The sequence below is a fragment of the Triticum aestivum genome, chromosome 2B (assembly GCF_018294505.1).
Source record: "Triticum aestivum cultivar Chinese Spring chromosome 2B, IWGSC CS RefSeq v2.1, whole genome shotgun sequence".
Classification (NCBI taxonomy): Eukaryota; Viridiplantae; Streptophyta; class Magnoliopsida; order Poales; family Poaceae; genus Triticum; species Triticum aestivum.
This window is the reverse complement of record NC_057798.1, coordinates 258553977-258561519: the sequence shown is the minus strand read 5'-3', so window position 1 is coordinate 258561519 and position 7543 is coordinate 258553977.

Sequence of the window (7543 nt, the reverse complement as noted above, 5' to 3'; positions counted from 1 at the left end):
GACAAAGTCGACCAGTCGACCTCAAAAAAAAAGATGTATTCTCTAAGACTATGATCAACTGCAAGCAGTCGACCACAGTCTCGGGGACTACACCCAGTGGGTGCACTCAGCGTGCCCCCACCGGTTTGTGAAATCCAGTCGACATAGTCGACTAACAGAAAAATTGACATCATAAAGCCTAAGGCCGACTGCCAGCAGTCGACCTTAGCCTTGGGGACTACACCCAGCGGGTGCACTCAGCGTGCCCCCGCTAATACGGAACTCAATCGACAACACCCAGTGGGTGACTACTATAAATTCCGGAAAGGAAAAGTTTTTGGCAGCATATCCAACAGAGCAAACGGTGGTCGACTGACCTGAACATTGCTTTGGAGGGCAGAACTAGCGTCATAAGCTGCCTGGCTCGCGTCCCGGATGGTCTTCAGCTGCTCCATCATGAGTCCCGCCTGGCGTATCGCCTCCTTCGCTGCGCCAGCTTGGTCCTCTGGGACGTGGTGCGTCGTGAAGAGGGAGGGCTGCTGAGCACTCGTCACTGGATTCGCGAAGGACACCGTGTGTCGAGTGGTGTTCTCTTCCTCCACAGTCAGAATCTCAGGCACCGTCACATCCTGAGACACCTTACTGGCGGACGCTTTCCGACTCCTCCTGCGCTTCAGCGGCTCTTCATCCTCATCATCATCAGGGAGATTGATAACAGTATTGGGTGGAGCTACAGAGAAAGATCAGGATCAGAGATCGCGAGTCAGTCGACCAAGAACAGCGTTAAGAATACAGTACCTGGGTTCGAAGTTGTTGCGTCCTCCATCTCGTGGTCATCAGCCCGGGCCGAGGTTTCAGAAGTAGCAGCACTGCAACTCCAAAGGATCAGTCGACTAACTTTAGCGTCGACCAGAGACAAAGTTCACACAAAATAAGAAAATATGAGCAGCACGGTTACCCTGATATGGTGGGGATGGACACCTTCATCTTCGGCAGGAGCTTGATCGGCTTCGACGAGGCCGCCCTGGGCTGCTTCGGCGCCTTTTCAGTCGGCACCGGAGAGGTGGTCCGAGGGCGCTTGGTCGACTGAGTGGCGGTCGCAACCCCCTTACCACGTTCGGTCGAAGGGTCGTGGACAAGCTTCGACCGCCTTTCGGAGCGCGGTGGTACGACTTCCTCCTCCTCTTCTTCCTCGTCCTTGACGTCATCTTCATCACCGTCATCATCATCATCGTCGTCATCCTCCTCTGCAACATCCGAGTCCCATTCCTCCTCTTCCTGGCTCTCGCCCCCACTCGCCTCGCCCTCCTCAGTCGAAGCTTGTGCCCCATTGGGCATCGAGTACAGCTCGGTGAGGGCCTAGCAGATGCCCAGACAAGGATCAGTCGACCAGTCGGCAGGGTAAACAGAAATGAATGCGACAAGAGCGCAGTGGAGAGCAGGGCAAGTGTACCTTGTTTGGGTCGCTGTTGTGGTCGAGTGGAGGAATCCTTCTGGCTCCGTGTGGGTTATCCTTATTTCCGGTAACGGCTACCATCCATCTTTCCAGAGTGACATCGTCGACTGCTTCTGGATGGACTCTAGTCTCGTCTTCGGTCCCACAGTACAACCACATGCAGTGGCTCCGGAACTGAAGGGGCTGGATGCGACGCCTGAGGAAGACCTCCAGGAGGTCCATGCCCGTCACTCCCTCCCGAACCAACTGCACCACGCGCTCCATCAACATCTTCACGTCGGCTTTCTCCTCCGGAATCAGCTTCAGAGGGGAGGGCTTGTTCACTCGGTCCATGGTGAACGGAGGGAGTCCACTCGACTGCCCTAGCATCGACTGGACCTGGCAGTAGAACCAGGTCGACTGCCAGCCTCTGACGGACTCGGGAAAGGTCATGGGCGGGAAGGTGCTCTTATTCCTCACTTGGATCCCCAGGCCCCCACACATTTGGACGACTCGGGTTCTCTCATCACCTGGGCTCGCCTTCTTCACGGTCTAAGAGCAACACGTGAATATATGTTTGAACAAACCCCAGTGCGGTCGACAGCCCAAGAAACCCTCACACATGGACACGAAGGCAGCAAGATAGGCAATGGAGTTTGGGGTAAAGTGGTGAAGTTGCGCTCCGAAGAAATTCAAGAAGCCACGGAAGAAAATACTCGGCGGCAAGGAAAACCCACGATCAACATGAGTGGCCAAAAGCACACACTCACCCTCTTCTGGCTGAGGCTGCCACTCCTTCCCCGGAAGCCTCGCAGCTCCGTGAGGGATCAAGCCCTCGTTGGCCATGTCGAGGAGGTCCTTCTCTGTGATGGTCGACTGGATCCAGTCTCCTTGGACCCAGCCCTTCAGCAGACGGGATCTGGACGAGGACCCTCCGCGGCTGGTGGATCTCCCCTTCACCTTCTCCGACGCCGACGCCTTCTTTGCGCGCTCCAGCGCCGCCGTCTTCTCCTTGGCCATGGTCGCCGGCGAGATGCGCGAAGGGAAGTGGTGCGGGGGCGAGAGCGAGCACGCTGGGCGGAGAAGAAGGAAGCAGAGAGAGGGAGAGAATGCTGAGGCGCAGCACAGAAATCCTCGCCGGGCACATTTATAAGGTCTCTTCCGAGTGGATGACAGGTAGGCCCGTCGATCTAATCATATCTGGGAGCAGTTATGCAGACGGGATACGTGGCGAAAAAGGCGGCGCGGAGATCGAGGCGTCTATGCCCCGTCCCATCCGAACGCCGCGGTCCGCCCCGCTTCGCGCGCGTCCCCAAATTTCGCATCCCGCGGAATCCGCGAACAGCAAATCAGTTTGTCAGACGCGGTGTTTCCGGCGATCCGTCGCTCGGAAATCGTCGAAGCCCGAAAGATCACTCGACGCAAAAATAGAATGGATCGAGTCGACTGAAGGCGAATTGCTCCCTGTCGACGAAGAGATCCTTTGGTCCAGGACAACGCACGACCAGGGCACAAAGGTTAATCGGAAACGACATCAACTCCTTCCTCACTCGAAGCCTCAATCCATTCGGGGGCTAATGATGGGGTTATGTACCTAAGGTAGGGTCATGGACCTGATCTAAGTACCTTACCCAAGGACACCCTCAGAAGAAGTCGCCTTCCAGTCGACTAACGAGGGACACACTCGACTGACTTGAAGGACTCGACCACGAAGATTCACTCGACCACCAGAAGGTCAAGAGGCACACTACACTGCAACGGCCAGTAATCAAGTAGACTTTATGATAGTAAAGGCACTTTATGTGGGGCGTTACCAGTAACGCCCCACACTTAACTCACCTTAAACCCTCGCCTACGTGGGCTGGCTGGGGTCCTGGCGCACTCTATATAAGCCACCCCCCTACACAGGCAGAAAGGTTGGGCACCTTGTAACTCATATACTCATAATCCACTCGACCACCTCCGGGCTCCAAGACGTAGGGCTGTTACTTCCTCCGAGAAGGGCCTGAACTCGTACATCCTTTGTGCTTACAACCTCTCCATAGCTAAGACCTTGCCTCTCAATACCTACCCCCCACTCTACTGTCAGGCTTAGAACCACGACAGGTGGCTCTTGGGCGCATCCGGGTCCTCTACGTCCCGACGGCGCAGCAGTTCACCGACGTCATGACGAAAGGACTGCCTACTTCTGTTTTCGAGGAGTTCAGGTCCAGTCTTTGCGCCTCCCGCGACACTTTGACTGCGGGGGGTGTTGAATATATGGTTTGTGCATGTATATTGTATAGCCTGGCCCACCTCCTAGTCTTTGTATAGTTGAGGTTGTGGCCCACTTTGTACTCCATATATACGTGCGCATTGCACCGATCAATACATCGTGAAGCATTGCCAAAGCAATCGTTTCCAACAGTACCATCACATGGGCACCTTTGTAAAATTTTAGTAAATCTATGAAATAATCCTCACGTGTCCGATAGACGAGTGATTGTTGTATGTATGGATTTTTTTTGAAGCGCATGTAAATTTTCATTATAAAAATATTTACAAAGTACAAAACAAGTGGAAGCTGGTTAAACCAGACCCACTAGCCAACACCAGTTTCCGGAAACATGTTCATCAAGTTATTAAGAAAAATGAGCTAGCCAAGAATGAAACTCGTTTGTAAATTTGCTCTTCACTTTTATGCCAAGAAGCTTGAGTTCTTGTTTGAACATTGAAAGATCGTGGATATCGCCTAGAGGGGAGGGGGTGAATAGGCGCTTTAAAATAATTACGGTTTCAGCTTGAACAAATGCGGAATAAACCTAGCGGTTAATTTGTCAAGCACAAAACCTACAACGACTAGGCTCACCTATGTGCACCAACAACTTATGCTAAGCAAGATAAACTACTAGGTGATAGCAAGATATATGGCAAGAAACAATATGGCTATCACAAAGTAAAGTGCATAAGTAAAGGGCTCGGGTAAGAGATAACCGAGGCACGAGGAGACGATGATGTATCCTGAAGTTCACACCCTTGCGGATGCTAATCTCCGTTTGGAGCGGTGTGGAAGCACAATGCTCCCCAAGAAGCCACTAGGGCCACCGTAATCTCCTCACATCCTCGCAGAATGCAAGATGTCGTGATTCCACTAAGGGACCCTTGAGGGCGGTCACCGAACCCATACAAATGGCAACCCTTGGGGGCGGTCACCGAACCCGTACACTTTGGCAACCCTTGGGGGCGGTCACCGGTACCCGTCAAATTGCTCGGGGCGATCTCCACAGCCTAATTTGAGACCCCGATGCTTGCCCGGAGCTTTACACCACAATGACTGAGCTCCGAACACCACCAACCGTCTAGGGCGCCCAAGCACCCAAGAGGAACAAGCTCAAGGGTACCAAGCACCCAAGAGTAGTAAGCTTCTCAACTTGTAACTTCCACATATCACGTGGAGAACTCAAACCGATGCACCAAATGCAATGGCAAGGGCACACAGAGTGCCCAAGTCCCTCACTCTCAAATCCCACCAAAGCAACGAAAGCTATGGAGGAAAATGAGAGGAAGAACAAGAAGGAGAACACCAAGAACTCCAAGATCTAGATCCAAGGGGTTCCCCTCACATAGAGGAGAAAGCGATTGGTGGAAATGTGGATCTGGATCTCCTCTCTCTTTTCCCTCAAGAACTAGCAAGAATCCATGGAGGGATTGAGAGTTAGCAAGCTCGAAGAAGGTAAACAATGGGGGAAGAATACGAGCTCAAAAGGATAAGGTTGAATGGGAAGAAGACCCCCTTTTATAGGGGCTCCCGAATCCAACCGTTATGCAGCCCGCAGCCCGCATCTGGGCGGTACTACCGTTGCCGGAGTGGTATTACCGCTGCCATAGCGGTACTACCGCTGTGACAAGCAGGCATAGGGCAACCAAGGCTGAGGGATAAGAAGTACACGCACTAGGGCGGTACTACCGCCCTGTGGGCGGTACTATCGCCGATAAGCGATAATGCCGTCCCTACAGCCGCTGGAAAACAGAGGAGGGAAGCGAGCTGAGCGGCAGTTGGAGCGGACGTAGGAGCGGTACTACCGCGCCCTACTGCCGTCCGTACTACCGCTCCCCTGCGTGGTCCTTTACGGAAACCCGACTCGAGAAAAATGCATCCCCGGAAGCAGCAGTACTACACGCGGCACAGGGCCGCGGTACTGCCGCCTACAAGCGGTATTACCGCTCGAGAGGGCAATACTACTACTTGAGGCTTACAAGAACACAACAGAGAAAACAGAGGATGCAATAATGCCTAAACTGCCACAACTTCTGCATATGAGCTCTGAATTGAGAAAACTCGAGCTTGTTGGATAGATGACAACGAGTAGCATCCAACAACGACTGGTTATAGTAAGAAGTGGAGGGGAGGTAAGCCTAAGGAATAGAGGAGAGAAACCTCCAACCGAGAAGAACCATCAAAACCTCCAACATCGAAAACATCATAGAAGATGCGTGCATGAACTCCGTTTTCGATGAACTCGAGCTTGGCAAGAAGATGAACATAAGCTCTAACACTCACAAGGAGAAGAACCAAACAAGAACCAAGAAAGAAGATGCAAGGATGCAATGGTTTGAGCTCTCTACGAACGATACGATCAAGATACTCATCAAGAGCCCCCCTTGATAGTACGGCAATCGATCCTATAACCCGGTCCCCCAACAACCACCATGAGACCAGTAAAATAGAAAACCTATCAAGGGCAAACCTTTGCCTTGCACAAGATCCACTTGAGCTAGATGATGACGATCTTGTCCTCCTCAAGATGGACCACCTTTCTTGATTGCATTGGGTCGATGAAGATGAGTTGATTGCTCCCCCATAAACCACTATGGGTGAGCCACTCTTCCGCACATCTTCACAAGTCCATTGTCACCACAATGGACATCAAGCTTCAAGCACTTGATCTCTTTGTGATGCTCCACTTGAACTTGCACACGACAATCTTGATGACGATCACCACTTGATGTCATCCTCTCCAAGGGTTGTATGATACCTTCCTCTTTATGCAATCTCATGGGCATATACCTAACCCCACATAGAACTCTCACATAGACCATGGGTTAGTACACAAAACATAATGGACAATGCTTACCATACCATGGGATAACTTGGTCCCTCTCGGTACATCTTCTACGTTTTGTGTGCTGATCAACTTGAATCACTCTCTATACTTAGTCTTGATCAACCTTGACTCTTTCCAACTCTCTTCATTTGGATGATGACTTGAAGGTAAACATGAATGATCACACAATCTTCTTCTTCAAGACATAAACCCCTTGAAGACATGACCACTCTTTGGATAATTCCTTAATAGCACCTTGGTCAACACATAAACTCCTTGAAACCAACACATGGACTTCAAGAAATTCCTATGGACAAATCCTTCAAATATAACTCAATGCAACCATTAGTCTGTAGAGATTGTTATCAATTACCAAAACCAAACATGGGGGCACCACATGCTCTTTCAAACATGAACTTCTAACCATGAATCGTGGGATCGATGTTTCTGAAAACTTTGCCATTTCTTTGGAGCCAAATACACCAGCACCCAAGCATCACCACTTCAAGGCCAAAGTGAGGAGGAAGTTCAGCTACGGCTAAGAAGGTCTCCTCATAGATCGAGATGCCCCTTTTTTATTTGGGATTTGGGTGTTCCAGCAGTTCTGAGCAAATGAACATCCTCTATATGCATGCCCCTTCTTGTTAACATGTTTCTGGTGTTAAGTCTATCATGAGCTATCAGCCATAAGAAGATCTTGCGCTTGACTCTGCTAGAGTTGTACCATATGCGTTTGAAAAAGACATGTTCTGTTTGATTCCCGAACAAATGCTTATACATCTTCATCGAGGAGTACTTCTTGGTCTGTCCCAAGCAAATCCAGCTATCTTTGCCCAAAGGATTCAATGCAGGGATGAGGTTCACCAGTTGGAGGAATTGCTCATGAGCTTGTGCTGACAGCGGAAGATGAAAATTATCAGTCCAATTCGGGTAACTGACAAACTCCTTCATGGTGACTGTGTCAGAAGTAGCGAACGAATGCAACTGGGGAAATTGAAGTCTGAGTGCTTCTCCGTGACAAGGATCTAGCCAGAAATGAATGTTG